General features: G+C 46.9%; 1 long non-coding RNA gene across 2 annotated transcripts; it reads right to left on the minus strand.

The window, feature by feature from the left end:
- Positions 1-3,227: 3,227 nt before the first annotated feature.
- On the minus strand, positions 3,228-20,198 carry LOC128348237 (uncharacterized). 2 transcript variants are annotated; one of them, XR_008318023.1, is made up of 3 exons: positions 20,123-20,198; positions 14,987-15,080; positions 3,228-3,615 (listed from the first exon to the last, which is right to left on the minus strand). It is a non-coding gene; the product is annotated as an uncharacterized LOC128348237 (long non-coding RNA). The 2 variants fall into 2 exon arrangements; XR_008318022.1 differs by lacking the exon at positions 20,123-20,198 and adding an exon at positions 19,954-20,034.
- Positions 20,199-24,456: the final 4,258 nt, after the last annotated feature.

Genomic DNA, 24,456 nt, shown 5'->3' on the forward strand with positions numbered 1-24,456 from the left:
CCCCAATGAGAAACCTGCAGGCAGCCCAGAGAATGCAACCCAGAAATTCTTCAGGGCATGGCATCACCCCTAGCATTTTAGCACTGGGTGCAACCCTGGAGGTTCACAGCTGCACTGGGCTGTCTGGCTGGAGGGCGACACATGCACAGGGGTGGTATTTGGTCCTGCAAGAGGAAGTAGCTGTTTCATGAGACTGCTGGGAGTTTATGGAGTTATTTAATGCTGAACAGGAGGACACCAGGGAGGAGATGGATGTGTTAGGAGCAGCGGCTTAGGAACATAGGAAGCTATGCACCTTAGGAACCTAGGAGGCTGCCATATATTGAGTCAGACCATTGGTCTATCTAGCTCAGTATTGTCTTCACAGACTGGCAGCAGCTTCTCCAAGGTTGTAGGCAGGAATCTCTCTTAGCCCTATCTTGGAGAAGCCAGGGAGGGAACTTGAAACCTTCTGCTCTTCCCAGAGTGGCTCCATCCTCTGAGGGGAATATCTTACAGTGCTCACACTTCTTGTCTCCCATTCATATGCAACCAGGGTGGACCCTGCTTAGATATGGGGACAAGTCATGCTTGTTACCACAAAACCAGCTCTCCTCTCCTGCTGCTTCTGGCAACCAGTAGAGTTGACAGGAGATGCACAGAGGAAGAGGACACAGGTGAATGCAACCCCTCTTACGTTCAGCCTGAGACATCAGGGTGGATTACAACAAGTAACTGGAGTGGTTTCTAGCTAGCAGCACTGTATTTTATAGACCTAATGAATCAATAGTTTAATTCAGTATAAAGCAGCTTCACTATATATTATCTCATATCCCAGCTTCACTATTCAATCTCAGGAGCAACAAGGTGGAAACTAAGTACTTGGGTCATCGTGTAGGCAAAAAGTTGATGATGTTCTTTGGGGAGGGGGATTGTATATATAGAAGGAAGTGAATTAGTGAATAAGAGAAAGTTGAGGGTTTGGGAAGAAAATTTGATAAAGTTTAAAATTTGATAAATTTGAAAAAGTTAATGCAGTTAAGCCGCATATATTTATTTGGAACACTTTGGAAACCATTGCTTATTATGAGAACAGGTGGGCAGTTGATGTTCTCAAAACTCCACCATGAGATTTTTTATGGGATTCTCTCTGTTCCCTTGAGGCCTCAAGTGGTACTGGTGTTCTATCATAGTCTGTATGCTTGCAAACATTTGACCAACCCACTGAAAGCTCTGTGATGCTATGACAAGCCCAGTATGTCTTACCACCCTGCTATGATAAAATAAATTCCTGTTCTGGAGGTTTTTAATACAACCAAACTGCTTCTGGTATATCCTGAGGTTCTGGTTGTGACCTTTGCTTCTTGGTATGCCACCAGAGGTTGGTGGGACCATATTTAAGAAGGGACTAGGGGTGTGCATTTTGGAATTTTCTTGTTTCGATTTGTATCCAAATCGAAACACTCCCATTTTGTTTTGTACCCAAATTTTCAGAATCCGAATCAGCCCTGTTTTGTTTTGTAGCCGAATTTTCCGAATCATAATCGATTTGGATTTTTTAAAAGTGTCCCAGGGCAATAAGAGTGGGTGGTGGTGGTAGCGTCCAATGGGTGGAAGCTAGCAGCCAAATTTCAAAGGAATTAGGCAAAGGGCTGATTTTTTGTGAATTTTTTAAGTTTACACATCTTTAAGAATTTTCCCATAGGGAATAATGGAGATTCCAGCAAATGTATCGCTTCAAATCAAGGGGAAAGGGATGACCCAAAGTGGAGTGTGGTGGGTGGTACTGCCCAATGGGGGCAAGGAAACTTCTAGAATTATTTCAAAGAAATTGGGCAAAGGGCTGCTCTTTTGTGATTTGATGAAGTTTACATGTCTAAGATTTCTCCCATAGGGAATAATGGAGGTTTAGGTTTCAGCAGCCCATAATTCCACTTTGGGGGCACTGGGGGTGCCCAGAGTGAGGGGTTGTGTAGTGCACATAGGGTGACAATCACCCCCATACCCACAAGCCCGTGGGGTACTGGGTTTTGTTGTTTCTGAAGTGTTCATTGTAGATTCTCTGGTAGCAAATGAGATTTTCAGTGAAAAACAAGGATCCACTCTCATATGCTACCAAAAAATCTACACTCAGAACACCACAGAATCAACAGAACCCAGCACCCCATGGGTTAGCAATCCTTCCCTGGCCAATGTGGGGTCAGTGAAGAGTGGCAAGAAGCAAAAGAGCCAATGGGGAACAAGGAGGGAATTGTCAGCAGGTCAGCCCATGATTTAGGTCACGGATCAGAAGGCTGGAAGGGTGGGAAATTCAAAGAGATGTCAAACACAAAATGGAGACTGACTCAGAGATCACCACAACATGGAGGTCCGAAACAACAAAACGTTTTGTAGCTGAAACAGGGACGTTTTGTTTTGTATACAAAAATTTTGGATCTGGAAAATGGGTGTTTTGTTTTGTCTACAAAACACCCGAAACAGGCTGTTTTGGGTACAAAACATTTTGTATCCGAAACGTTTCGCACATCCCTAGAAGGGACCCCTTGTGGAGAGCAACAGTGTGACCCTGATTTTTTATTTTTGCATCTCTTTATAAACCACTTTGCAAACTGCTTCCCTTTCAAAGTGCTTGGAAGACTACTTTCTCATCACATGTAAAGTTACTGTGAATGGGATTTCATTTTCCATGAGTCTAATGCTGTACCCAGTTATGTCACTGGAAGCAATCTTCAGTCTAAGCTTGACTAAAAAACATTTGCAATGAGACAGCACAGCTTACAAAGTATAGTTTGATATGTCCTCCCAGCCTTAGCTTCGCATATGCCAAAAATAATACCTTGCCCTCAAATTTTATCAGTTGCTGTACTCTACATTTTCATTTAAGTGGTTTATGTTGTTCGGTTATTCTTCAGAAATGCATTTAGAGCTTTTCCTAGAATGTTGAAAAAATAATAAATTCAGAATTGTAATGGGGGCATCTGAACTTCCTTCCTCACAGCAGAATTTCTGTCACGGGGAACTACAGTTTCCCAGAACTCAAACCACAATATGTTACTGGAAAAATGTAATTTCCTCCTTAAACAGGTATCTACTAGTAAGGTAAAGTATGCCATCAAGTTGATTCCGATTCCTGGTGCCCACAGAGCCCTTTTTCTTTGTTAGACTACAGGAGGATAAGTGAGGCCTATTGTTGACCAAAGTCGTTTTTGCATAGATTGCACTTATAGGGAAGTTAAAGAAATTAAATATATGTGGTAGAATTTTTTATTAATATGCTTGCAAAAAGGAAGTAAAAGAAAAGCTTTAAATTTGTAGGATTTCAACTTAAAACATTATTCATTTTATTGAATAATGGCCATATAACTTTAAATCATAGTAAATTTGAATCTGAGAAAGATCTTCCGCTTTCCTTGGGCATGATGTCTTTTTGGAATTATTGATCTGATTACTGAATTTGAAAATCTATTGAGAACAATAACAGTTAAAATATGATTATGTTTAGAATTGGAAAAAATACAGGAAAAAAATCAAATATTTCTCTGAGCATATTCCGGTGTGAAACATACTTGTATTCGATCTAGCATTCTTTTATGTTTTGTTGTTCAGAAGTTTGTTCTAGTGGAGATCCTGTAGAGACTATGGAGGGTGGAGTCAGAAAGAAAAGGGGACAGAAAGGAGAAGGAGAACATTTAGTTAAATCTATGTCAGATTATTATTATTATTTCCATTTTATATCCCGCTCTTCCTCCAAGGAGCCCAGAGCGGTGTGCTACATACTTAAGTTTCTCCTCACAACAACCCTGTGAAGTAGGTTAGTCTGAGAGAGAAGTGACTGATCCCCATTCATCTCATGGCTCAATGGGGATTTGAATTCGGGTCTCCCCGGTCCTAGTCCAGCACTCTAACCACTACACCATGCTGGCTCATGGATTACTTTGTGTTTATGAGGGAAGCAGCTATAAAACAGTAGTACATTCAATTAATTTAAGTGGCAGGAGTGTTCATGCAAATTTGGGTATCTGTAGGTAATTGGGAAGTATGATATTCAGAATTTTTTCAAAAAACTACAAAAGAAATTTCCCCTGCGCATATGCCAGTGTAAAAAAATATTGCATTCAGCTAATTTCAGTGGCAGGATTGCTGTAGGTCATCAGGAAGTATGACTTTATTTTGCACAAAGATATGTAATAGTTTGGATAATACCCATAGTGTTACTGATGGTGATTTTGATACTTCTTTCATTATCCACAATGCCTAATCTGTTTTGTAAACTTCTACATCATATTATTTTAGATTTTATAATTTTAAAAAAAGCATTTAGAGACTAAATGCTCTCCTGTTCAGTGGTGTGGGGATGGCATAGGTCCCCCCCCCCGGCAGTGCCCCCCACGCACACGTGATGCCCCTTCTCTCTCTGCTGTACGCATGTGGCATTAGCAGCAGCTTCCCTCACAGAGCAGCCTGGGGTGGTCTGCCACTGAACTGTGCCTACCACTCAGCTGGCCAATTGGCCATCATGCATATATGGTGGCCAGCTGAGTGGTGAAGGCAAGGCAACCTACTCTGGGCTGCCTCCTCAGGGGGGATGCTGCCTCCTCCACTGACATGCATGCATGCAGTGGGGAGAAAAGGGGTGCCTCGCACATTGTGAGGAGAGAAGAGGCACTGAGGGGCGTTGCATTGAGCATAGCAGCCCTGGTAGAAGCTGTGCACGGGTTCTTGGAACCTGTGTGCAAAATGAAAGTTCTGCCCCTGTTGTTGTTGTAGGTGTGGGAGTTCTCATATAGACATTTAGAGAAAGGAAGTGGTTTGCCATCTGCAAGCAAAGATGCCTCCTATGGTTCCTGCCATTTTTGGACCCCTCCCCCCTGCTTTTTATTGTTTAAGTTTTAAAATCCTCTCCTCTCCACTCTTCAGTCTAGGTCAGAGAAGAATAAATTAAATAGGTGCAAAATGGGAAAGTTAACACATCAGGTGATGGCACTCAGCCATCTGGTCACTATGAACCTTTCATCGAGAATAAGTGGTCAATACCAAAGAACTTCCACATATGCACTTAAAAAGAAGATAAGTTTGGGCAGCTGATCTGTTGATCATTGCTCTCAGGGTGAAGTCAGGCTTGTAGCCTGACAACCAGCTGGTTTCTAGGAGCTGGTTGTCAGGCTACACAGCCCAGAAGCAGCTCAGAAGCAGCCCAGTGCCTTTCGGTTTGGCAAAAATGAGTAGCAAAGAATCATACTGCTGCCAGCCATTATCCAGTGAAGGCAGAGAAATGTATTGGTAGGGTAGCCTTATAGAAGCAGGAGAATGACTGGTCCTAGGCTTTTTGGGACTCTAGATGAAGTTTGACTTTGGTACCCAGCTGAGACATGCAGAGTTCCGGTTTTAACATGAACTGTGCAGGCTGCTCATTCACGAGGTTGAATGACCAACCTGCACAGATGATCAGCAAATGACTAGCCTGCACTGATTGGAGGCTACAGTGAGAGTGAGTTCTGAGACAATTGTGGGGACTATTATTTATTTTATTTTATATTATTCCCCTCCCCTGCCCCATCAAAAGGTGGTGCACAACAACAAAAAGCACACAAGCAATCATTTAAAACATTGACTTGAGACAATATAAAAACCATTTTAAACCATTTTAAAACAGTTAGACATTTAAGAACAATTTAAAAACCTTGGAAGACCAGGCCAAGCAAATAAGTTTTAAGGGTTCTCTCCAAGGCCAACGATGAGCCCAAGCTATGGATTTCTGTCAGGAGTGCATTCCACAGCCCAGTGGCATCTACAGAAAAGGCCCGGTTCCCAGTCGCTGTCAGGGTCTGGCCAACTGTCAGGGAAGATCACGGGACAAAACGGAGCTGCTGCAACAGGATATGGCCGGAAAGTTCATCTTGACCAGACTGGGCTGCACGCTGTCGACATGGAGGTTGACAAATGTTGCTTTTCAGCAGTGAGTAGAAAGCTAGTGACGTAATTTATAGTGCAAGCCGAGAGCTCCCAGCTGGCAGGAATTCAAGGCTTATCAGCCCTCTGCAAGAGGCATTTGCTCCTCCTAATAGTCTCTAATTGAGTCCTGCGTCTTGTAAGACGCAGTCTGACTCCACTGTTGTGGAGTCAGTGAAGGTTGATTGCATAGCTGCTCTTCGGATTGGTCCTTCACGATTTCTGCTGTCTCAGGTTGTTGTGCCTGCTCTGAATCATTAGCTGGATCTACCATATGAACACTGACAGCCGGGCTCTGCCCCTCAGACACTCCTGCATCGGCTGGAAAGTTGACAGCTTCCCCTTCCTCCTCGCTGTCTGAGATTGAGGGCATGACACTACAGCCCTCCCCAGGGTGCTCCCCCTCTGGGGCCGGGGGTCTGGGTTTGGTGGGATGAGACCGGTGAAACTGGCGCACGAGCTCAGGTGCATGAACATCACTGGCATTTTCCCATGAACGTTCTTCGGGCCCGTACCCTGACCAGTCGATCAGGTATTGTAGGTGTCCACGCCGCACCCGCGAGTCCAGGATCTCTTTGACTTCGAATTCCTCCTCTCCGTCCACCAACACCGAAGGTGGAGGTACTTCCTGCCCATGCCAGGGAAGGGTAGGGCCCTCTGGGACTAGCAAGGACCGATGGAAGACTGGGTGAATGCGCAGGCTGGGGGGTAGGCGAAGGCGGTAGGCGACGGGGTTGATTTGGGCGACAATTGGGTAAGGCCCCATGAAGCGGGTGTCCAGTTTTCTGCATGGTCTACGTGTCTTGAAGTGTTGGGTCGACAGCCAGACCCGATCCCACACTTTCAGGACTGGACCTGCTTGTCTTTTGGAGTCTGCGGCATGTATGTATGCATTCTTTGCGCAATCCAGTTGTTCTTTTAGGATGTCTTGTACGGCCCGAAGTTCCTCAAGGAACTGGTCAACTGCAGGGACGGAGGAGACCGAAGTGCAGGTGTTTGGGAAGTAGCGGGGATGGTACCCGTAGTTCGCATAGAAGGGTGTCTGTCGGGTGGATGCATGTGGGGTATTATTGTAGGCGAATTCTGCAAGAGGTAACAAGTCCACCCAATCTGTTTGTTGGTAATTTACATAGCACCATAGGTACTGTTCCAGCGTGGCATTTGTCCGTTCGGTCTGACCATCAGATTGCGGATGGTACGCCGAGGAGAGGTGTACTCACACGTCAAGGAGACGGAACAAAACCTGCCAGAAACGGGCGACGAACTGGGGTCCGCAGTCGGAGATGATCTCGTCAGGCAAGCCGTGGAACTGGACGACCTGCTAGATGATCAGTTTGGCCATCTCTTGGGCTGAGGGGGTTCCCGAGCACGGGATAAAATGAGCCATTTTCGACAACAGGTCCACAACCACCAAAATGGTGTTGTGTTCTTGAGAAGTTGGCAAATCAACAATGAAATCTAGGGAGATCATTTTCCATGGGCCTCTGGGGTCGGCAGGGGGTGGAGTAGTCCTGTGGGCTTCCCACGCTGATCTTTGGCTCGCCGACACGTGGGGCACGTACATATGTAATTCTCCACATCTCGGCATACTTTGGGCCACCAAAATTCCTGGGAAACCAGGTGTAGGGTCTTGTAGAGGCCAAAATGACCTGCTGGGCGGCTGTCATGACATTTTTTCAGGACCTGAGCTCGGAGGTCTTCTGTTGGTATATACAATTGATCCTGATAGTACAATAGACCATGTTGGAGTGAAAAGTCCGATGAATAGTTCGGTCTGGCTTGGTTCAACTCTCGGATACGGTTTTGCACGAAGGGGTCCTGTGTTTGTTGAGCTTGCAATAGGTCTTTGGTCATGGGACTCTGGATTGTTGCAGCGAAATTCTTAGTTCGTATTACAGTGGCTTTCTGTTCCATTACAGGTTCTATGGCATATTCCGGTTTCCGGGAGAGGGCGTCCACTTGTTTATTGTGGGTGATAGGAATGTACGTTACTTTGAAATCGAAGTGGGCAAAGAATTGGGACCAGCGAATTTGTCGCTGATTCAGTTTACGGGCAGTCTGTAGGTATTCTAGGTTATGGTGATCAGTTCTCACCTCCACGGGCTGCTGTGCTCCCTCTAGCAAATGCCTCCAGAATTCAAACGCTGCCTTGATCGCCAGCAGTTCCTTGTCCCAGACAGTGTAGTTCTTTTCTGAGGAGTTCAGTTTTCTGGAGAAGTGCGCACACGGTAGTAGAGTACCCTCGGGGAGGCGGGGTTGCAAGAGAACTGCCCCAATGGCTACACTGGACACGTCTGTATCCACAACAAAGGGGGTGCATGGGTCAGGATGCTGTAAGATTGGTTCGGAAACAAAAAGGTGTTTCAGCTGGCTGAAAGTTCTTTGCACCTCGGGTCCCCAATGGAACGTTGTCTTTTTCTTGAGCAGATCCGTGATAGGAGCAGTAAGATGGGCAAAACCGGGGATGAATTTCCGATAGTAATTGGCGAATCCCAGGAAGCGTTGTACGTCTTTCACGTTTTGAGGAGGTTGCCATGACACCACAGCCTCGACCTTCTCTGGATCCATCTCGATCCCCCTGTGTGAAACTCGATGTCCCAGGAAGTCCACGACGGGGAGATCGAAGGCACATTTCTCAAGTTTGGCATAGAGTCGATACTCTCGTAGCCGTTGTAACACTGCCCGGACATGGTTATAATGGGTTTGGGGGTCTGGGGAATAAACCAGGATGTCATCTAAGTAAATGATCAGGAAACGGTCGAGGTAGTCTCGGAAAATGTTGTTCATCAGATGCTGAAACACGGCTGGGGCGTTGCACAAGCCAAAAGGCATTACCTGGTACTCAGTGTCCATATCGAGTTCGAAAAGCCGTCTTCCATTCATCCCCCTTACGAATGTGCACTAAGTTGTATGCCCCCCATTAGTCCAGTTTGGTATAGATAGTAGCTCCTTGAAGCCTCTCTAAGAGTTCCGGAATGAGCGGCAGCGGGTACTGGTTTTGGATGGTGATTTTGTTCAAGGCCCGATAATCATTGCAGAGCCGCAGTTCCCCGCATTTCTTCTTTACAAACAACACGGGGCAGCCACTGGGGAAGAAGAGGGTCGTATGAAACCCCTCTGTAGATTTTTCTTCAGGAACTCCCGCAGAGCGGCCAACTCTGGTTCAGAGAGGGAGTAGATTCGCCCTACCGGCAAGGGCGCCCTCGGTACCAAGTCGATGGCACAGTCATAGGGCCGATGTGGGGGTAGCTGGTCCGCTTCCTTTTTGTCAAAAACGTCAGCGAAGTCCTGATACTTCTCAGGAAGTTCCGCAATACTGGCAGAAGGTTCGACCTCCACCCCTGCCCTGGCAGCAACCGGCCAGCAATGCGTCTGACAATAGTCCGAAGTAAAGACCACCTCACCTTGAGACCACGTGATATTAGGATCATGGAGGGCTAACCAACTTAGCCCCAAAACCATGGGGTAAGGCCCCACCTTGGTTCCCAAGAAGTGCAGAGTCTCAACGTGACCTTGGATATCCAGCTGGAGTGGCTCTGTCTGCTGGGTTACAGGTCCCGTAACCAGTGGCCGACCATCAATAGTTTCTACTGTTAGTGGTACATTAAGGCGTTCCCATTGTATCTGGTGTGTGTTTGCAAAGTCTAGATCAATGAAACAGTTTGTGGCTCCCGAGTCGATCATGGCCATAGCTTGGACTGGCCATCTCCTTGGACTACTGAGGGTGACTGGAACTTGGAATGCGGAAGAAGGGGATCTCAGGAGTCCTTTTTCTCGTCCTTCACAGTCGCTACCAGATGTCCTGGTGGTAAGTGGAGACAGACCTCAGATAACATCTCAGAGATGAAAAGGTGCTGCTGTTAATTTGGAAATCCAGTCTGAGGCTATTTCTTTTTGGAAATGAATGCTGAGACTGGCAACTCATATTCAAGGGAGGGAGTGCAGCTTATGAGACTAGCTCTTTATGGGGGCAAAGAAGATGGTGTATTTTGTGCAGAATGTGCAGGCCCTTTAGGGAGCAGGGTGCAATATGACTTATCACATTCTTACCCCAGTGTTCAGTACTTCAGGGGTGTATAATTAGTAGTGCTATATTTTGGCATTGTTTATGCACCTCACCCCACCCCCCAATAATTATTTTTGATTCATCTTCATTCATAGTGAAATAAGAGCCTCCCCATCTCTGACAACTTTTAAAAAGTCTTTAAAAACACATCTGTTCACCCAGGCTTTTAACTGATATTGTTTTGATTGTTTTAATGTTGTTTTTATTATATTGTTTTAAAATTTTAAATTGTGTTTTAAATTTCTTGCTTTTAATTTTTTTTTAAAATTAATGTTTTACTTTTTAATCTTGTTGTAAACCGCCTAGAGACGTAAGTTTTGGGCGGTATAGAAATATGTTAAATAAATAAGTAAATTCACAAAGTGGACACAAAACATCCCTCCACCCACTTCACTGTACTCCAAGATGATGATAGCATCAAGGAAACCTCTGCTAAGTTCAATTGTTGACAAGAATATGCAAGACATCTTACACTCGTTCATAAATGATTTAATGGGGTTTTCAACCATTTCCTTGATCTAATCTCACATTATTGTCCGGAACCCAAAGCTCATCTACTGCTTGTCATAACAATGAAGCGGTGGGGTGGGGGGGAGTTTGTTTTGATTGTACTGTCTTTGCGTCTCCACATATTGGCAGCACCAAAGAATAGGTGTGTGTTGATTTGCCAGGTGACAGCTCAGCCTGTCAAACTCTTGGTGAAAAATTCACCGCAGTTTAATGGCCTTGAAAGGGTATGCTGTGAAGCTCAAACATATTAACTTTAGATATTATATGGACACATTGAGGCCCATGGATAGATTTATAGAGGGATATATTGGTAGGGATATATCTTTCCATCTTGAGCAGTCTGTGAGGATATGATTAGTAGGCCCATGTGAAGTGGAGCTACTGTGCTTTGGAAATCACTTTGGAGCTTTTGAAGGGTTCCCAATTTTCTTCGGCCCCACTCCGTTTCAAGAGAGTCTGCTTCAGTTTGAGCCAAACTCTTTGATAGTTTGAAGCAAAGTGTCCTCCCTCCTCAAACTACTTACCAGGATTGGCAGGGGTAAGACGAAAATGCCTCTATGCTATCCTCCCTGTCGTGAGGGTGCCACATCCCACCATTTGACTTTTAAAAGGATACTTTCCCCCTCTTCCCATGGAGCCTGGGGAAATGGAGTGAGTGCTCCTGAGATTCGTATCCTTTAGGGAGTTTCCTGGTTTGGGAGCAATTTATTTCATAACTTGAAAGCTTTGATGGGACAGAATATGAGATACGTGCCTATGTTGTCTCCCTGCCAGAGAGGTTTGTGGCCTATAGTAATGCTCTGGCTTTGTCCTAATGAGACCCTTCTATAGCTTAACAACTAATTATTCAAGCTTAGTATAACTAAACAAAACAGAGTTCAGTTGGTAGAATGTAATGCTGCCCCAGGCTCAGCAACAGGAAGATCAAAGGAAAAGGAAATCACTAGGATTCATAGCAATCTTTAAGGTCTCTGAGGGATAGTAACAAAAGTGGATGAAAAATGAGGCTTTCCTATTGGTGCTCACTGCCATCAATCAGTGTGTGTTATGTGTGTGTGTGTATGCATGTAAAGTCCTATATAGATTATTCCCAAAGTGCACTGGAAGCCCCACCCTGGCATGTCACTTAACGTGTGTGTGTGTGTGTGTGTGTGTAAGCAAGCACAGACCACAATGCTGCATGCATGGCAACAATTGGGAAATAGTGACATTTAATACAATTTACTGATTGAGGTGTGTGGACATGGAAGGCATTGCTGATAAGCTCATTTCCCCCATGACTCCTGCTTAGGATTACTAAGAGATCCTAGCTTTCGCTAGCTTTGTGAAAGCAAAGTCTATACAAAATAGGATTGGCACAGAAATTTGACACAAAGTGAAATCTGGAGTGAATGTATGCTTCTTCCCAAGGCAAAACATATGAGAACTTTCAAAGGAAACTGCATAAGTTTCTTAAAGACAAGTGAAATTTCTTAGACGGTTCTGTAAATCCAGGATAGAAATTAGGTATTTAAAAATTAGTAGACTCTATCACAAGAAGTTCGAAAATAGCATGACCTCTCCACTTGTCCACCTTGGAAAAAACCTTTTAGCTCTATCAGCTGATTGGGTTTCAATTATTATCTTCAAGCTATATTGCTCAGTACAACTTCCCTGAAACATATTCTTGTAGGACTCTAATTAGTCAAGCTAACACCCTCTCTATAAACTAGGGATGCTCCAGGGTGTCCACTTCTTGTCCTTCGGCAAGTTCTTGAGATTTAAAAAATGGAAGATTGCAGCTGCTCGCTCCCGACACCTTCAGAGTGCAGCTCCCTTGCCCCAGCTTCGGTTTCAAAAGGCATGAGGCCTCCCTTGCAGCCATTGGCTGAAGGGCTTTAGGGGTGGGGTTTAGGCAGGGCAGAGCTGTGCAGCCCCCCTCCCCCCTCAGTCCATTTTGAGCAGCAACCCCTGCCCTCCCGTCCCTGGGTGCAATGTTTGTTTGTTTTTGTTTGTTTTTTACTGGTCACTCGTTATTGGGGGCTGGGTAGGATTTTTTTTTTTTTGCTCCCTTGATGATTGGCCTGGCTGGGTTTTTTCCCCCCTCCTACCTCTCACTGTTAGCCCTAGTTAGTTAGTAATCCCTTCCCGGTCACAATGGCAGGCACAGTGCAGTAAATGTGGGCAGAACAGTTTATGGGGAACAGCTTAAAGCAAAGCGTTTGGCATCTGGAGGAGTCCTTGGCAGTCCTTAGAGGCTTCATGGCTCAAGGAGCACTGGCCCCGGAGTTACTCCTGCATGCCAAGGTTTCACCCTCATTAAAGGACCTCATGGCTTGACTGGGGTGAGCTTGAGGCAGGCTGCTTTGACATAGGTTGGCTAAGATGGCAGCATTAACCACAGGGATGATGCTGGCTGGAGCCAAGGTGCATCACCCGTTCTCTGTAGGTGAATGCACTGGGATCAGTGAATCGTTAGCTTCCGCACTGTGTGGGGTGGTGGAACACCAATCCTCTCATTCTTCCAATTTGATTAATAAAGTTGTAGCCCATGTTTAATTCCATTTATGTGTCTTGTGTCTTTATTGGTCTGGGTGCAAATTGTGTGTTGCTTTTCAAGCCCTGGTGGAGGCCTAGTTGATCAGATCTCTGGCACATCCATAAACATCCTGAGAAAACTTCATGGGTGGTTTTGGCAACTCCACTAACATCAGCCACCAGTATAAAAACAACAATAAAACTCACTTAACTAAAGCTATCAAAGTAGTCCCGAAATGTTTGTCCGTATAAGTCAACAAATCCAAATGAATTCACTCAACATTTTGGAAAAGAGCATATTTCTATTTCCACATTTTAAAAAAGAGTATATTTTCCCCCAAAATGTCATTAAAAAGTGTTTCTGGCTCTTCCATTTCATTTATTGTTTCGTGCAAACATACTGGACAGAGATGGGTATTGAGCTATAAATACCTTTTTGTTAGAAGTTAGTAAAACATTTCCCTTTTTTTATTAATATAAATGTGTATAAATTTACTCCGTCTAAAATAGCAAGGTAGACAGCAAGGTAGAAATATGAAGTTTGGCAGTGCATTACAGCTTAGAAACATCACAGTTTTCCAACCATATCAGAGGGGCTGTTAATTAAGTGCTAAAACAGGCAACTTCATCCAAACGAAAGCATGAAAAATGGCCTTTCTTCCTTTGACCTATATAAATTGCATGGAAGTTTAAATCACATTTGAAAGCTTTAAAGGGCCCAGATTGCCAGTTTGGTGTGCAGTCAGCATAAATTTGTTACAGGAGGCATGGTGATTACTCCAAGAAGGTAAATTCCTTCATATATTTCCTGGAATTGTTGCTTCCATTGAAACAAGGGCAGACACGTCACATGTGCCTGCAGCACTGCCATATCTTTTCTTGAAGTTCTCTGTGGATCTAATAGCTATCAAGGCTAATGGGCTGGTTTAAGTGATACAGCTGGCAGCACACATGAACAGGAAGAGGGCGCTCTGAGAGCGCACTCATTGGAGCATGCTCCACAACCGTATTGATGCTTCCCCCCAGATTGTTCCTTAGTCATGTGTGGGAGCTGTTCATTTGAATGGTCTCTAAGCACACACTTATGTACAAGGGTGCTGAGATATTTGTGGAGACAGCGCATCCCTGAGAGGATGTCCCTCTCCAGGCACCCCCTCCATATGTGCTGCTGGCTGTATTGTTTGAACCAGTCCAGTAAGATTTTAAAAGCCCTTCAAACTTCCCATTACAGCACCAGCTTTACCACTGCCGGGAGACCCTTGGTGGCTGCATAGGATGTCATTTTGTTGGGGCAGGAGTTGGGTTTTTACTACAGGTATTTTTTTTAAAAAAAAAATTCTTGTGTTTAGGAACATAGGAAGCTGCTGTATACTGAGTCAGACCATTGGTCCATCCAGCTCAGTATTGTCTACCCAGACTGGCAGTGGCTTCTGCAAGATTACAGGCAGGAGTCTCTATCAGCCCTATCGAGAGATGCCAGGGAGGGAATTTGGAAACTTCTGCATGCAAACATGTAGATGCTCTTCCCAGAGAAGCCCCATCCCCTAAGGAGAATATCTTACAGTGCTCATGTAGTTTCCCATTCAAATGCAAACCAGGGCAAACCTTGCTTAGCAAAGAGGACAACAATCTTGCTACCACAAGACCAGCTTTTGTGCTGTAGCAGTAGAGAGAAGGGAAGAATGTAAGATTGATCCAGAAGGATTATTCTAAAGGTCCATCTGGATCAGTATTCCACGAAGCCCACAAGAAGGACACAAAGGCAATAAATGTCACTTGCCCCCAAATATCTAGATCTTGACAGTGAACCAAGGGGATAGGCAGTGATCTGCAAAATATGGCTGCTTGATGAAGATTGTAAGGAGGGTGGTAGGTGACGGTCAAAGCCGATACAAAAAGAGATTTGTTGGGTTGTTGCAAAGAGAATAACTACAACATTTAATTTTGTATAGCAGGCTTACTTACATCCTCAAAGGAAATATCATTGTAGATTGGCCCTTATATGTAACTTGAATCAGAGCAAAGTACTGCTGCTTTCAGTCAACTGAACAGGCAATTTCTGGAATGATAGCATTGAGAGAGAATAGTTCAGGGATTCACTCAGGTATTCTGCTGGGGATGTGTGAGCTGGCTCGAGGTTGAGCTGGCTTGCACTCGAACTGGCCCAGCTCGAGGGTTCAGTCTCCTGAGGTTCGCCCTCCCCTCACTGGCCTCCCTCCGGTCTCAAACAGCTCATTTTGGGGCATTTTTGGACCATTCTGAGCATTTCAGCACTGGCAGTGGCCATTTTGGAGGCTGCCACACATGCATACTGACCATTTGCAGGGCCAGAGCATGACCCGGCCACGCAGATGGCCAATGCACATGCACTGCAGCCTCCAAGAGGGATGGCCTGTTGAGGTTTTCCAGGGACAGATAGGCAGCATGGCAGCAGGGACATACTCCTCCTTCAGCACCACCACTCTGGTGGTGGGACTGAGGGAGGAGCACATTCATGGCCCAATTACCCTTCCTAGTGCTCAGCATCATCTTCAAGGGGAGCAGGGGACCAGTGTACATATGTGCCCTCTGGTCCCCTCCAGAAGCTGCCCAATGCAAGGGCAACTAACTGGAGTGCACTGGCATATACCATGGGGGTGGGGGCAGGGGGCGGGTGGGCGGGCAGGCACAGCATAAGGATTTGTGAGCATCTCCGCTACCTGGCACTGTCCCTGCTCACTAGTAGAAGTGTTCGAGTATCAGTGTGGCAGCTTGCTGCTATCTGGGAAGAGACCTACTCATGAGCAAGCACCCCAGTTTTCAGTATGTCCTTTGCTGCATGTCAGTGTATACATGTCCCAAAGTGGCTACCAAGCGTTTCGGGTATCACTGATCTTCACAGCTATAGTTGATTAGAGAAAATTATCTGTCACACAACTGGTTTCCCAACTGTTTTCAGTGCTATGTTCATTGGCTGGTTGGAAGCAGGGGTCTGCTAATGATGTGTAGGTGGGAAAGTGCATGCTGTAATCCTAGGCGAAATATTTGTAGCATTCTCTAAGCAACATTGTGTTTTCAGAGCGCGTAATAATAGACACCCCAACCCAGCAATTTGCTATGGATATGGAAATTTCAGTGACACTCAACATGCCTCTGAACTTGCAGAACCCTTCTGAAGCATGGGGAGCATTCCACACTCTAAGGGCTCTTGCACAGCATGCAACCAGAGGGACTGGGGGAGTTTTGCAAGGACTCCCATCACACCCCAACAGTCCTCCAAAGTGTGCATGCTTTGTTAGTCAGGATGTCAGCCAGTGAGTTTACAAGGGTTTCAGGTTATTCCATTTCAAACATTAGAACGCGGAGAATTCAACAAGGCTGTTCAAATTAAATAATGTGCAGTGCAGAGATCTTGCTAATATTATGCTGAACCCCAATGCATGGGAAATAAAGTTTATTTTTGATTTACAGAAAATTCTGCAAACTTCTGTATAATAAAGACTTAGATTTTATTTCCTGGTCATGAATAAATTTAACCTAATAAACTTAGCCTGCAATTGTCTTGTATTCCAGAGGATGGATGAAACTGCATTATACTGAGTCTAGCCTACTGCCGACTACTATGATTCGTCACGACCCTGCAGGGTTTCAAGCAGATCAAAGTCACTCCTAGATCTGTGGTCCCTTAGCTGGAGATACTAAGGACTGAACTTGGGAGTTGGGACATTTTGCATGCAAAACCTACCTCTGAAATATGACCCTGCATTATACTGAGTCAGAACGTTGGTCCATATAAGTCAGTATTGACTGGCACCGGCCCTTCAGGGTTTGACAAAGGTTTTTTCCTAGTCCTCCCTAGAGGTACAAAGAATTGAACCTGGGATCTTCTGTATGGAGAGCATCAAGCTACAGCACCTCTTCCTGCTATTATGTCCTGTGGTGATCCCTTCCATAAGAGCAGCTTTATGTTTGCCAGAAGGCGTGATCCTTGCCAATCTTATGTCAATTTTTGCCAATATTATGATGATTTTAAAAAATGGAACCAGGGAATGCTATATGCAAAAATCATGTGCTTATACCATTGAGCTACTTTTCTCAGAGCTCTGCTGTCTCTAGAGCCCTAGTCAAGGATGTTCAAAATATCATCTTTGGGGTGATTATGTGCTCACAGTAGGCTTTCAGTTAAGCTGTTGCAGTTGGAATAAATTAAAAAATATAGCTTCAGCAGATGTCTATCTTCAGTTTTGAGTTAATAATGCACAAGGGGCAAACATGTAATTGTTTCTACTCTCCCAGTTTATTCTCGTAGGATTAAAATCTGTATTCTTCATGCAGGGAATATTGGGTGTGTAAATCAGAAGGATGGCTGCCTAACGAAAGACTTGAAGCGTCTGAGGACAGCCATCTGCTTCAAGATTTGAGGGGTGAGAGGGAAGGAGTGGGGGGAAAAATCCCAGGGTGGCTCTTCACAGAATTTCAGCATGTTATTGGAAAACCAGTGTTGCCTGTGAAATTTCGGGACTCTAAGCAGCAGAGAATGCCTGGAAGGTTGATTTGTCAACTCTTGTCTTTTGTGCTGAAGCAGGACCCATCCCAGACAAAAATCTCTAACAGCCAGGATGACGCACACAAGAAAATAAGGCTGGCAATTGATTGTACTGTCAGTGTCACAATGAGAGAAAACTACTACTACAACAGTGACAAATATTTATCTTATTATCTTATTTATTTATTATTTCTCTGTGCAAACTACCCTGAGCCATTTTGGAAGGGCGGTATAGATATCGAATGAATGAATGAATGAATGAATGAATGAATGAATGAATAAAATTATATACCGCTTTTCAACAGAACTCCTCAAAGTGGTTTACATTGAAAAATAAATAATAAATACGATGGTTCCCTGTCCCCAAAGGGCTCATAATCTAAAAGATAGACACCAGCAACAGCCACTGGAGAGATGCTGTGCTGGGGTTGCACAGGGTCGGTTGCTTTCCCCCTGCTAAATATGAGAGAATCGCCACTTTTAAAGTGCCTCTTTGCTCATTTAGCAGGATAATAAAGGCCAAAGGCACACCAATGTGAATTGTGCTTGTGGAGCAGATGGATCATATCTGTCATACAGAGTGGGTGAAATGTGGGGTGGCCTGTAGCTCACATGTGCTTTGCATCCCAGAGCTCCCAGGTTCAATCCCAGGCATCTCCAGGTAGGGTTGGGAAAGGCTCCGTGTCTAAGACCCTGGAGAGCTGCTGCCCATCACAAGACTCAACAAAATGGATCAGTGATCTGGCACACCCTCTGCTAACTGGACGCAGATGCATACTTTAATGGCGGCTCCCTTATATTTAGCAGGGTGAGAGCAACTGTCCCTATTCAAACCTGCAAAACACTTTCCAGTGTTTTCCAGTGGCTGTGGCTGGTATCTCCTCCTCCTCCTTCCTTTTTAAAAGAGTGAAAAGTTTTTTGTACAGGGAACAATTTTTTCATACTTTTTTGTTATGTAAACCACTTTGAAAACACACACACACACACACACACACACAAAATATGGGAGGTGGTAATGGGCTGGTTGAGGGGATAATAAACTATAGTTTGTTTAAGTTTGAAAGAGCCCTGTCAGTTCTTTGACATTGGGGAACTGTGCCAACTACCCATGGAACCTCAGCTTGCTCCTTTGCAATGCCAGGTTGGTCCAAAATAAATCAGAATTTATCCATGATTTGATTGTGGACGAGAGAACCGATCTGGCATGCATTACAGAGACCTGGTTGGGAGAGGCTAATGGCCCAGTTTGGTCCCAGATTCTTCCTACAGGATACTCTGTTGTGGAGCAGGTGAGAGGACTTGGGCAGGAAGGAGGAGTGGCTGTGGTTTATATGCCTTACCAGGATCCCTGTCAGAGCACCTGCCTATATTGAGTGTGTGTACTTGAGACTTGGGACCAAGGTTAGATTGGGACTTTTGTTGGTGTACCAATCACTCTGTTGCCTAACAGAATCCCTAACCGAGATGTTAGATTTGGTTGCAGCATTGGCATTGGAGATGCCCAGGTTGATGGTGGTGGGTGACTTCAATGTTCACTTTGGGACTGAATTGGCAGGAGCAGCTTGGGAGTTCATAGTGGCCATTACAACTATGGGCCTTTCCCAAATGGTCTCAGGTCCAATCCATGTTGCTGGTCACACGCTTGATTTTGGGTTTTTTGCTCTGATCAGGAAGGTGTTCCATGGGTGGGGACTCCTATGTTTTCCCCATTGTCATGGACATACCACCACCTGGTGAAGATTCAGTTTGCAGCCACTAGTCACCTCTACAAGGGTAGAGGTTCATGGGGGCCGAGGTCAATTCTTAGGGTGCTGATTATTAGAGTAACACTTAATATCAATCAATCAATCAATCAATCAACCAAATTAAAGTGAAATGAATTAAAAATGAATTAAAATGAATTTAATCAATATTTAACTTTTTATGTTCTGGCAGGCCAAGATTGATTAAATTAATATGAAATAAGTTGAATTAAAATTCATTCTAATAATATAAATATTATATAATCTGTACAAAATACATAATAAAATGCATTGTTCTTCCTTTCCACCTCTGCCAGATCATCACACATAACATGTAACACTTTTAAGGAAAAAAAATATGAGAGCTTTTCTCATAATTTTGGAAAAGAAGGGAGAAGGGGAAAGAAAGATGGAAAGGATGCAGCAGGAGGCTTGGTTTGAGAGAGAGAGAGCGAGAGAGAGAGAGAATGGAGCAATCTTGGTGAGAGAGAGTCCGTTCCCTGTTGTTCCGGAGGTCCCCGTTCTCCTCCCACCACTATCAGCTTTCCCTCTCCATCCCTCGGCAACGCTTTCTCTCCCCGCCGGGCTCCTTCCATCCCTGCCATTTTTGCCTGCCCCCGCCACTGGACTCCCTCGTGGAGTCACTGTCCACCACCACCTCCTACCTCATCGCCACCGCTGTCCCCCCCAGTTCCAGTCACCGCGCAGCTGAGGAGATGCCCCCGGAGCTATTTCCTCTTCCTCCCCCTGCTGCTTAACCGCCCCCCCCCCGCCAAATTCCAGCCACCGTGCGGCCGAGGAGATGGCTGTTGTGGTGCGGGTGTCCTTCCCTACCTTCCCCCACGGCAGCGGCGGAGGCGCATAGCGACAGAATTCAGAGCGACGTTAAGGCCTGCTATTTGGCCCGGCATCATTTTCCAACTGTGAGGCACACCTGCGCAGTTAAGAGACTGCGCAGTTAAGAGCTGGGCCAAATGGCAGGCCTGAGTGTCGCTCTGATTTCTGCAGCTGTGCGCCGCTGCTGCCGTGGCGGAGGGTAAGGAAGAACACCCGCACTCTCCTTGGCCGCACAGCGGCTGGAATTGGGGGGGGGGGCGTTAAGCAGCAGGGGGAGGAAGGGGAAATAGCCCTGGGGGACAGGAAAAAAGGCCTCATGGGCCGCATGCAGCCCACAGGCCATATGTTGTGCAGGCCTGATCTATTAGGATGGTCTGCCTGAGGAGGCAATTGGATCCAATAGGATTCCAATAAACCTTGGTGAGTTTTAATGTTGGCTCTGCTGGTGATCCTGTTGATACCATGGTGTAAAACTGGAATAATGAGCTCACTAGGATGATAGACTCAATTGCTCCTAAGTGTCCCCTCCAAACCACTTCTAAATTAGTTCCATGGTATACAAAAGAACTACAGGAACTGAAGTGGCTAGATAGATGATTAGAGTTCAAATCGAGAAGGACTAAATTTGATTCTGACAGATTACAGCACAGGGCACAGTTGTAGACCTATGCCCTGGCAATAAAATGCAGCAAAGAAACAATTCTTCGGTGCGCATATTGAATCTGCAGGTCCAGTGGAATTGTCATATTGCATCCAGAGGAATTGTCAAGGGTAGTGAGGGGACTTATACAGGCCCCTTTCCTCCAGGCTTGGAGGCATCAGTTAGCTGCTGTGAAGCTTTTAATGAATTTTTTGTGTGGACAAAATCTCTCATATTCGAGCTGACCTAGAATCTATTGTTGTGCCCGGACCCCCCAAGGAGACACGGAGACATTGCTATGGAGGGAACGGTCAGTTTATTGAGGTTTATGGTACAGGCTGATTGGCTGGGATTGCATAGACATCCCCCCCACAGCAGTGCGGTGCCTACTAGGCCGGCCACGCCATGGCCGCCCCCACCTATCAGACCGTGGCGATAGCACCTTGGCTCCAGGCAGGCCCTCTGCTCTCCAGCGGAGGCGCCCCTCTTTGCCGACCTAAGGTCAGGTTTCCAACCTCCCCAGCGACCTCCCCAACAATGCTGCACAGCCATACGTATACGGTGCCGCTTGCTGAGGGGCAGGAGTCAAGCGTCATCCCTGATCTGTCAAGCCTCAAGGGATTAGCTCCTCCTCCTTGATTTACATCTTAAAATCCTCCTCCTTGATTTACATCTTAAAATTTAAATTGGGGCTACACTCCAAGGCTCCACAAACTGACGGGCATCTTTTCGGGCCTTGGGAAAGTGTCGGGGGCCAGCTGCTGAAAGCGCCGCATCTGAAAATGAGACAGAGCGTCCGCAATGTCGTTTTGCACTCCCGGCACGTGCTGCGCAGTAAACACTATGTTATTGTGCAGGCAGGCCAGCACCAAGGCCCGAACCAGGCCCATGACCCTGGGGGACCTGGAGGTCTGACGGTTAACCACTTGCACCGTCGCCAGGTTATCGCACCAGAAGCGCACTGTGGAGTTGCGAAACTGGTCCGTCCAGATGTGCACTGCGACCACTATGGGGGAAAGCTCAAGGAAAGTGAGATCCCTCGTGATCCCCTTCTCTGCCCAATCGCGTGGCCACTGCTCTGCGCACCACCTGCCCCAAAGATACAGGCCGAAGCCGAGGCTGCCCGCAGTGTCCGACTGCACCTGAAAATCTGCTTCCAGGAGCTGCAACGCCCTCCAAAAGGAAACCCCATTGAAGGAGTCCAAGAAGCTTAACCACAACTTCATGTCCTCCCTCATGGATGTGGTCACCCTGATTCGAAAATGCGGCAGCCTGCATCCCACCATGGTGTCTGAGAGACGCCGCAAGAATGGGAAGCCCAGGGCAATCATGCGACAGGAGAAATTGAGGTGCCCAATCAGGGATTGCTGCTGGCGCAGCGTGACCTTCTTGGCCCGCCTGCAATCCCTCAGCATTGCCTTCAGTGTCTCCAACTTGTCCCTGGGCAGCCGCGACAGCTGCCCCTGGGTGTCCAACTCAATGCCCCAAAACGTCAGCCTGGTGGACGGACCCTCAGTCTTGTCCCTGGCCAAGGGCACCCCCAATTCGCTGCATAGGGCCACGAATGAGCTTAAGAGCGTAGAGCATTGGGTGTAGCTGGCTCGGCCTCCGAAAAGATAATCGTCAAGAAAATGAGCCGTGGAATTAAGCCCCGCCATCTGCCGCAGCGCCCATTCCAGCATCGTGCTGAAGGCCTCAAAGGCCGCGCAAGACACCGAAGAGCCCATGGGGAGAGCCCTGTCAATGTAATAATTTCCCCCCGAACGCAAAACCCAAGAGGTCAAAGTCGTCGGGGTGGACTGGCAGCAGCTGGAAGGCTGACTCTATGTCGCATTTAGCCGTCAGTGCCCCAGGCCCGCAGGCCTGGACCATTGCCGTCACCTCATCAAACGAGGTGTACCGCACCGAGCACAGCTCAGCCGGTATCCCATCATTGACTGAGGTGCCCTTGGGATAGGAGAGGTGGTGAATAAGCCTGAACTCCCCTGGGGCCTTCTTAGGCACCAAGCCCAGAGGTGATATCCTCAGCGTCTGCGGGGGGGGGGGGGGCTTGCTAAAGGGGCCCAGAACGTGGCCCAAAGCCACCTCTTTATTGATTTTCTTAAGCACTATGTGCTCCATTCCCTCAACCGATTTCAAGTTCTTAGCTAGAGTAAGCTTCCGTGGAAGCCGGCATGGGATCCTAAAGCCTTCCGCGAAGCCGGCCTCCAAGAAGCGAGCACGCTCCCCGTCCGGGTAGTCGGGCAGTAGCCTCCTAACCACAGAGATCCTAATTGGGGTGGGCCCCCTTTCCAGGGCAACCCCCTTGGGTGGCAGAGGGCCCCTTGCCACCTCCCCCTTGCCACCTCCCGGGCCCAAGTTGCCTGGCCTAAAGCTCTTTGTCCGCGGGCAGCTAACCCCTGCGTGCCGCCCCCTGCAAAAGCCTCATTCGTGTCTGAATTTGCAGGGGGAATGAGTGCACTTCCCACTCCTGTTGAACTCCCAGCATACCAGGGACTTTGAACCCCCTGGGTGCTGGCGGAGGAAGCTGCTGGAGCTGCCGGGGTCCTGGAGATCAAATGCCCGCTCTCAGCGCGCTCGCCAGTAAGAGGCCTGGAGGGCGTCATGATTCTGAGCCAAAGCTCAGAGTGTTGCTTTTCCCAAGAGATGCCCGGGTAGTTAGCTGCGTTCCCTGAACGCCTGGTCATAGGCCTCCCAGGAGTTGCCCGAAAAATCCATGAATGCCCTATGAATAGTGTCAAAGTACTTAATGAGGGCGGGGCCTTTTTCGGGGTACTTCTCGGTTACCACCCCAGTTACGCTCAATGGGCTTCCTCTTGGTCTTTTCCTTGTCCATATCCTGTTCCCCCTCCTTGCCCACGGGCTCGGGCTCCTTGAAGAGCAGCTGGAAAACGTCAATGAACTCACCCTTCCAAATGCGCTCCTTTACGTGAGGAAGCAGGTGGTCGCCCGGGGGACCGGCCCCCCGCCAAAGCCCCCACCCCCACCACCGGTGGGGACGCCCGCCGGGGTGGCCCATGCCTCGGGCTGCCCTGCCTCCCCGCCACACCTGATTACATGTTGCATGCAGGGAGGCCCAGTTCATCGGCCCGGGGAACCACCCAAAAGGCCCACCTGGCGGGCTCCATGGCAAACCCCAAGGCCAGACCCCCTGCGGGGACTCATCACATTGTCCCGCCTGTTCTTCGGAGGCGTCTCGCTGCGGATCCCGCGGCAGTCGCGCTGCCCCCCGCTGGGTTCCTCTGGAGTCTTCGCACCCGCTGGAGCCACCATGGCAGCCATTGCTGCCTTCAAAGCTGCCAAACGATCAGTGAAACCATGCATCAATTTAGCTTGGCTGCCCTGGTCATTTTGTGTGAGTACGCGGGCGGGGAGGGGGCCCGTTCCCGGGACGTGCCCTCCCCGGACAGACCCCCACTATCCCTCTGCTCCGGTTATATGTCCATATGCCCAGAGGGCTTCTGAAATAAATGCTGATTGCAAGGAGGAGAGGAGATGAACATTAATTAGTGCTGTTAGAGCCTTATTTTTCTCAATGTTTTTCTGCATATTGTTTGTATGGCTTTCTATATTCATTTTTCTATCATAGATAATCTGGGAGTTTGCAATTCATTCACATATAGCAGCATAGAACAGCTATTTCCCTTCCACATGGCAAATAACTTACAATTTGAGTTTTAGTATCATGGTT

The sequence above is a fragment of the Hemicordylus capensis genome, chromosome 2 (assembly GCF_027244095.1).
Source record: "Hemicordylus capensis ecotype Gifberg chromosome 2, rHemCap1.1.pri, whole genome shotgun sequence".
Classification (NCBI taxonomy): domain Eukaryota; kingdom Metazoa; phylum Chordata; class Lepidosauria; order Squamata; family Cordylidae; genus Hemicordylus; species Hemicordylus capensis.